At 47.1% G+C, this 8,167-nt stretch overlaps 1 pseudogene; it reads right to left on the bottom strand.

Moving 5' to 3' along the window:
- Positions 1-1,085: 1,085 nt before the first annotated feature.
- On the bottom strand, positions 1,086-1,995 carry LOC119360203 (annotated as a pseudogene).
- Positions 1,996-8,167: the final 6,172 nt, after the last annotated feature.

Raw genomic sequence — 8,167 nt, 5'->3', positions numbered from 1 at the left:
GCCAAATGCTAAAAATGTTCTAATCTAAGTCTCCTTAAAAAAAATTTCTTCAGAAATTGGTAAAAGGCTGGGGGGGCAGCGGCCCCCCCTGGCCCCAACATAGCTCCGCCACTGACTGTTTCCCAAGCATCTTGGTAGCTGTTAATGTGAAGTTGTCCTTTTGTATTTCCTATGCCCTTTAAACAACCTTGTCAGCTACCGGGTTGTAGTGATTAGAGTTTGACCAGTCTTGTTGTATCAAGCCTAGTCTTTCGCAAAAGTAGTCTCAGCGGGGTTGGGATGGGTGGGCAGCACTACAAGCCAGCTCAAGAGACAAACCACTTTTACAACCTGCCACACTTGTGTCACTTGTATTGCCCGATATGCTAAGATACCCCCGGGCCAACATCCACCTTGATGTGTCAACTGAGCAATACAATAAATAACAGAGTATTGCTTCTCAAAAATGAAAATTCGTGAACGTAGCTAACTCTTACAAGAATGACTGCGCATCATTTGGTGCAGAGGTCAGGAGTCTACCCTCTTTTTCAGGGAAAAATCTAATTCTCGCAAAGACGTTTAATGCTTCAAAAGTTTCTTTCATGCACATAATTTTTTCCTTAAAGAAGACAGAGGTATTTATTTGTAAAGTTGGCAGTTTAAATCGCCAGGGCATGTAAAGAACCGTATAGCTACAATTTTGTTTCTTATTACAAACTTGGCACCATATGCTGCAAAATGGGTACGTGACGACATTCAAGGATTAAGATGACATCCATGGCTGGAAGCTCCATCTAGAAAATATTAGAAAATAATGACAAACTTGCTAGTCCTTCTGTCCATTGTGCCCTAGAATATTAAAGAGGTAATAGCACCTCAGGTACCCTAACTTGCACAGAATGTGATGATTTAGTCCCAAACTTGTAAAACTTCACTCCACCATACCCCAACTTGCACCTCATGTGATGATTTAGTCTCAGGCCAATCACAGCTCGACAATTGGCGGCCAGGTGGCTGGACCGGTCAGCTCACGCACTTTTGCAGAAAACCCCCTACCGTTTTCTTTAATCAACCCGCACTCACCTCCCATTGACTGCAAAAAAGAATCACGGAAGCAGCATGAATCCTTGGCCGCTACCTGCAAGAACTGCTCTCCAAGTCAGCCAGTAGCCATTTTTTCTTGCATCGACGGCGTCAGTTCCTCCAGAACTGAACAAGAACGGCACATTGACGTCTCACGGCCTGGACACCACCTTGGTGCTGGCGGCGAGCCTGTCCACCTTCATGGCGCACCGAACCGTCAACGGCACGGCCCACGTCCTCACGCCGCCGAGCTGCAGCCGCACGGGCACCGTGATGTCCACGTCGAACGGCACCGATCGGAGCCGCTCCGCCGCGGCCATCTGCCCGCGCTCGCGCTCCGAGAACCGTATTCCGGTGCCCTTCGCCTTCGCCACGAACACCGTGATGTTGCACGGCGCCTGGTAGAAGGCCGGCCACGCGCCGTCCGCCAGGCTCACGCCCTCGTAAGACACGGCGACGCGCTGTTGTCGGCGTGGACGGTCGCGGCGAACCCCGGCGAGAGCGGGCCGGGGGCCGAGGCGTTGCTGACGCCGGCGAGGCCCGACACTGCGAGGGACACGACCGAGTACGCCGGCTGCCTGGGCTTGAAGGCGAGGTAGACGACCTCGACGGCGGCGGCGAGGAGGACGGCGAGGGAGAGGACCTCGACGGTGAGGTAGAGGCAGGCGCAGAGGCAGGAGCAGCCGGCGCGGCGGGTGTAGTGCTGAAAGAGGCGCGCGTTCTCCGGCGGCGGCACGCGTAAGACCTTGTCTTTGGGCACGTGCACCACGTACGTGCCGGGCTGCGGCGCCGGCGGCTTCTGCTGGTGTTGGGGCGGCGGCGGGACGGGCTTCTCGAAGTGGACTGCAGAGCGGGCTGGGGGAGGGGTCGGAGGAGGAGTAAGCGTATTCGCCGGAGAAGTCGGAGCTGGTGGACGCGGCCGTCGTTCATCATAGGCCGCTCCTGCTCCTCACGTCGCGCGTGCGAATCAATCTGCGATATCAAAACCGCCCGTGCCAGAATGTTTTGTGGGCATTGGTACTTCCCAACCGAATAGTACTTCTTTAGCACGGCGTTCAGTGCTAGTATGCTTATCGTGGACGTCCTATAGCTTTGCAGTCAATAGATGATCTCTTGTTTTTGTACCATGGGACAGCACACACTACGGCTCCTGTTCACCAGTGCACGTACCCAAGCTTGAAGAGAGACCAGCAGCCTCCACACTGGCTGGTTCCAACTCATGACACGGTCCTTCTCGTTGAAGCATCGAACGGCGCCTTCCATGCACATGAAGCTCAAGTCAACCGTGTACTCGAACCAAACTCTAAACCGGTGCCCTGTCACCTCCACGAGGAAAGGAATAGTGTGGCGGAACCATTGTCTGAAACAGTCAACAGCAAAGCAAGCAAATCAGCAATCATTAAGCAAAGTAAACGAATGTACAAATGTACTAAAACGGAGCACGTCACTCAGCACGTAGCCGCCGAGTTCCTTCTTGTCTCCGCACTGCTGCACAGCTTCATAGAAGACTAATGACAACTCGTCGTCGCTCTCCTCATGTCCCATGCCAACATCGAACGGGTGAAGATCCAAACTGAACGACCATCAGCATCTGGTGCAGTTGGTTGGCTGAAATTTTGTTCATTTAAATTGTCGTCAGTTTCCGAACCAAATTACTATTCAAGGATCTGCACATCCCAGTTACAATTTTTTTCCTCATAGCCTGATAGGCACGCACCCGTGGAGCGCAGGTATTCAGACAAACGTTCTAGACCTTGACAGCCGGTGTCATGCCGAAAGCCAAAGGGTTACACCTCCTCATCTTGTTCTGTGTGAACAAACCACCCGGGCCGCTACTATAACAGTCGAACATGGGACCGGTTGAGTTGTTTGCTGAGCTCAGATCATGATAGGGAACACCTGGGAACAAAATCATGGGAGGTGAGTGCGGGTTGATTAAAGAAAACGGTAGGGGGTTTTCTACAAAAGTGCGTGCGTTGACCGGTCTAGCCACCTGGCCGCCAATTGTCGAGCTGTGATTGGTCTGGGACTAAATCATCACATGAGGTGCAAGTTGAGGTATGGTGGAGTGAAGTTTTGCAAGTTTGGGACTAAATCATCACATTCTGTGCAAGTTAGGATACCTGGATGCTATTACCTCAATATTAAAGTGTGGCGGCAGAAAGACATGCATGCATGTGAGTTTTGCTTTGTCAGCTAGCAAATGCATAGAGGAGCTACGTCATCTCAAAGAAGCAGTATCACGTCATCAGTAACCACGTAAGGCCGTCGTAAACCACTAATCTTGTCTTTTCAGCAAGCTTTGAGCTGCTAGCTAAATTGAAGATAATGACTCAGGCGAGCTGCGGGAGACTAGCTGTAGATTCACCATGAACACCAGTTTCATCAAAAACAGGAACAGCACAAATCCTAACTACTCCCTCCGTCCCATAATATTAAAGTGTGGCAACATATCTACGCACGTAGAAAAATGTCTGGTGAGCTTGCGTAGTAAATACTGATAGAACAAATACATTCGTAAGTACCTAGTTAAAATCTTCTGATAGGAAACCGACCAACACTAAAATATTCGAGATGGAATAAAATTTGACGCCCAACGTTTTCATGGGCAACTATAATTAAGTAGAAATATGGCCCACAAAATTTAGTGCAAACTTGCTGGCTTGTTTATTTCTCCTACTATTACTTTTCAGAGATGATTGATCATGCCAACATGTGCGTATGCTTGACCTGCAGAATATAGTTCCTTGGTGACCGCTGGTCGTCTGAGCTGCCAGGCCTAGAAGCAAAATATATTTGTGGTGTCATGTGCGTCTCTTGTCTCTTGGTTGCTTGCCGTCCGTGCCTTGGGTGTCTCCCGTTACTAGACTCTAGCGTACGGGGGTAATTTTCCCAATGCAAGGACCTTGCCACTAGGCACGCATGTAAAAGGCAGGTGAATGAGTTCATTGAGTCATAAAAGCTACGTACTCCCTCCGTCCCGAAAAACATGTCGCACGCCTCGTTCACTGATACTTTTGCAAAAAAGACCTCACAGTTTCAAAACCATCTCAAACAAGTCCCACCGCCATCGTCTTCTTCCTCTGCCGTCGTGCGCGTGTCGCCAGGGGCCGGGGCCGCCCAGCTGCGCGATTCGTCGCCCACCAGGAAGTGATCTGTTGCCGCCGCCGCCGCCCAATCCTGTGCCGCCGCGATCTCCTCCCGCCGCGATTACCTGCGGCGTCGCCAGAACTTCCCAGCACCATCCGGTGGACCAGGAGCTCCTGCTCGTCCTCCTCGAGATCCCGTGCATCCTCCTCGAGCTCCCGCGTCTCCTTCTTGAGCTCCCGCACGTGCGCCGCCGCGATCCCTCCAGCTGCGATCCCCTACGGCTGTCGCCGGAACCTGCCTCCACGATTCGATGGACCAGGAGCTCACACTCGTCCTCCTCTATCTCCCGTGAGTCCTCCTCGAGCTCCCGCGTGTCGCCGTGCTGCTCCTTCTCGCTTGCCCGCGCGCCCGCGCGCCCGCGCAACTGCTTTTCCCCTGTCACAGGTGGAGCTCTACATGCTGCTGCTATTGCTCCTCTGTCATGGTGCTGCTGCTGATCTTCTGCACCGTGGGAGAACCTGAACCTGAACCCAAGCGCACAGCTGGGTTGAAATTGAACCTGTGCGTCGCACCTGATCTTCTGCTCGTGAGTTCCTCCGCGTCGAACCTGATCTGCGTCGAACCTGACCTTCCTCTGCCTGTGCTGCTGTTGCTGACCCAAGTGAAGCCGTGTTGTGCTCGTCTGCACTCTGAAGAAGGTAGTCCATCAGAATACTGCTACCTGAAAGTTAGTGAAATGGTTTACTGTTAACTGAATCATGACAATGCCAATCATGGAGTAAATTCAGTTGTTAACTTAAAATTCATGGAGTACATTCATTATACAGAAAATGTTGCTGATCATTGTGAACAGAATCATGATGGTTGTTAACTGAAAATTATTAAAGAAACTACTGCTGATCATGGAGTACTTGTGTTGCTTTCTTAATTTGCTGATATGCTGATGTTGCTTGCTTGCTTAATTTGCTGATCTGCTGATGTTGCTTGCTTAATGTGCTAATGCAGGGTTAAATTCAGTTAAACTATTGTAACTGCGTGTAAACAAAAGGGAAATTTAGAGTAAATTTAGAGTTGCTAACAACATGTTCTGATCCACTAACAGCAAGTCTAAAGTTTCCAGTAAATTGAAAACTGAACATTAACACTTGGTAAATCTGGTCAATAAGAGTCCAACAAAATTCAAAACAATTATGATCCATTTTCCTGTTTCAAACAATTTTCAGTAGAGCCAGAGTACTTCCTGCTATGATTTGTAGAGCCACATTGGTTCAGATTTTGTAAAAGCAAATGGTCACAAACATTGTCAAGTGCAAATGATCTGTAGCTCACTGACTAACTACATATTTGGTCAGATTTTGTAAAATTCAGTTAAACTACAATTATTGATGCTAATTCACTAGGAGTAGTTTATATGCAAAGGTAATAAATCAGTTCTGATTCTATTGACAGGAGTATATTTTTCTTGACACTTTTCTACCACAGGCATGGTACTATGAGCAAGTAAAATTCAGCAAAACTACTCTAACTAGAGTAAAATTTTGTTAACTACTCTAACTAGAGAAAATGGCTTATGGTTAGAGCAAAGTGTTTAGCTGCCATGGCAGCCTTTCTATAAATGGTGCCATGGCAGCCATTTGTAGAAAGGCTGCCATGGCAGCATTTCTTGTTTGGCTACCGTGGCAACCAAACTAGAAATGGTGCCATGGCACCTATTTCTTGTTTGACTTGCATACTCATTTTGTGTGTGTATATTCTTGTTATGGTACCATGGTGTACTCATCTTTTGTCATTGATGGCAGGAAACATAACTATGGATTTGAACTTGATGCCTCAAAAGGAAGAACATGAAACTATTGATTTGAACTTGATGCCTCAAGAGGAAGACGATGAAGGTATTAATTTGAATTGGATCCCTGAACAGGAGGAACCTCAAGTGGCAGAGAATGAAACTATGGATTTGAACTTGATGCCTCAAGAGGAAGACGATGAAGCTATGAATTGGATGCCTCCAGAAGATGAAGGGAAAGAGGACGAAGCTCAAGAGGAAGAGGATGAAGTTATGAATTGGATACTTCAAGAGAAGAGAAGTGAATTGTCAGATAAGGAGAGGCATGGTGTTTACTTCGCTTTGCTGGTAATCGAGCTCAGAGATGGGTCTGTTCAACCAGACGACAAGCTGCTAGTCTCAAACCTGTTGGACATAAGTGTACGATCTGTTGAAAGAATCTGGGAAGAAGCCAAAAAGCAAATTGCCGATGGCAAAGAAGTAGATGTCTCAAGCAAGAAGCCAGGAAGATCTGGCCGAAAGAGAAAGGAGCTGGATCTAGAGAGGACCTCAACAATCCCACTAAATAAAAGAAGGACAATTCGATATCTGGCACGGTCTCTAGGTGTGGCCCGGTCGACCCTACATAAGAGGTTCCAGTTGAATGAGCTCAACCGCATCACAAGCACCGTGAAGCCTCACCTCAAGCTAGAGAACAAGCTTGCGAGATTGAAATTTGTATGTCCATGGTCGATGACAATTCAATCTCAACTTCTCGGGCTATGTTTAAACCAATGACGAATATGGTTCACATCGATGAGAAGTGGTTTGACATGACGAGAGTGAAGAATAGTTACTATGTACTTCCTGGAGAACCTGAGCCGAAGCGTACCGTGTCAAACACTCACAGCATTGGGAAGGTGATGTTCCTAACAGCTGTTGCCAAGCCTCGATATAACAATGAGGGGGAGCTAACATTCGACGGGAAGATTGGCATTTGGGCATTCGTTGAAGAGACTGAGGCGAAGCGGACAAGTCATAACAGAACAAAGGGAACAAAAGTGTTGACATCAGTGAAAGTAACTAGGCCTGTGTGTAGAGATTATCTAATCAATAAGGTTATCCCGGCAATTCAGGATAAGTGGCCTGACGATGACGAGGGAGCAACAATATTCATCCAACAGGATAATGCAAAGCCCCATGTCCTTCCCAATGATGTAGCTTTTCGAGAAGCTGTGGAACAAACTGATCTTGACATCCGATTGCTACAACAGCCCCCAAATAGCCCTGAGTTAAATTGTTTGGACCTCTGCTTCCATACCTCTCTCCAGTCTCTAACCAACTGCAGGTCACCTACAAACATCCAGGAACTGGTACAGGGTGTGGAAGAGGAATTCGAGAACTACGATCCCGACAAGTTGCACAGAAGCTTTATCACATTAGAAGCAATTATGTTTGAAGTTATGAAAGACAAAGGAGGAAATCAATATAAGTTGCCCCACTTGCACAAGGATCGCATTCAGAATGCTGGCAAGGAAATCATCAGTGTATATTGCGGCAGTCGGGTAGTTGTTGATACTAGGGCCATTATAGAAGAAATGGAAATTGCAATAGGAAAAGAAAATGAAAGGAAAGAATTGGCTAAAGAAGGGAAAAGAAAGAAAAGTAAAGGGAAGGGCAGGGAAGAAGTGGCCAGAGAAAGAATGTAGTCAAGAGGGGGCAAAGAGGCCCTTATGTCATGTAGTCAGGTGCTCCTTGTGTATGTCTTGTGTAATCTTGTGTCAAGAGGGGACAAAGATGCCCTTATGTCATGCCCTTGTGTATGCCTTGTCTAATCCTTGTATATCAACTCCTTGTTGGAATTTATTGGAATTATATGGGTTATTTGGATTAATTGAATTATCTGGGTTATTTGAATTAACTGGATTAATTTGGATTATTTGAATTAATTTGGGTTATTTGGATTTATTTGAATTATTTGAATTGATTTGGATTAATTTTAGTTATTTGAATTAATTTAAAATATTTGGATTTATTTCAATGAGGCATGCTAATGTCACAATCAGTATACTTTGAAGGTTAGTGGCAAGCAAGGCCTTTGCTAATCTGTATGCTTGGCAAGCAAGGCCTTTGCTAATCTCATATCATCAGTACATGATCTTCTAATCACTACTAAACCAAAAAGAGACCCTTGTATGGAGTTAACTGAACCAAATTTCAAGCTGAGACTAGTTCACTGAAACCTGGGCA

The sequence above is a fragment of the Triticum dicoccoides genome, chromosome 2B (genome assembly GCF_002162155.2).
Source record: "Triticum dicoccoides isolate Atlit2015 ecotype Zavitan chromosome 2B, WEW_v2.0, whole genome shotgun sequence".
NCBI classification, from domain to species: Eukaryota; Viridiplantae; Streptophyta; class Magnoliopsida; order Poales; family Poaceae; genus Triticum; species Triticum dicoccoides.
Note: the sequence above shows the minus strand (reverse complement) of the source record. Positions and strands in the feature narration are given on the sequence as shown.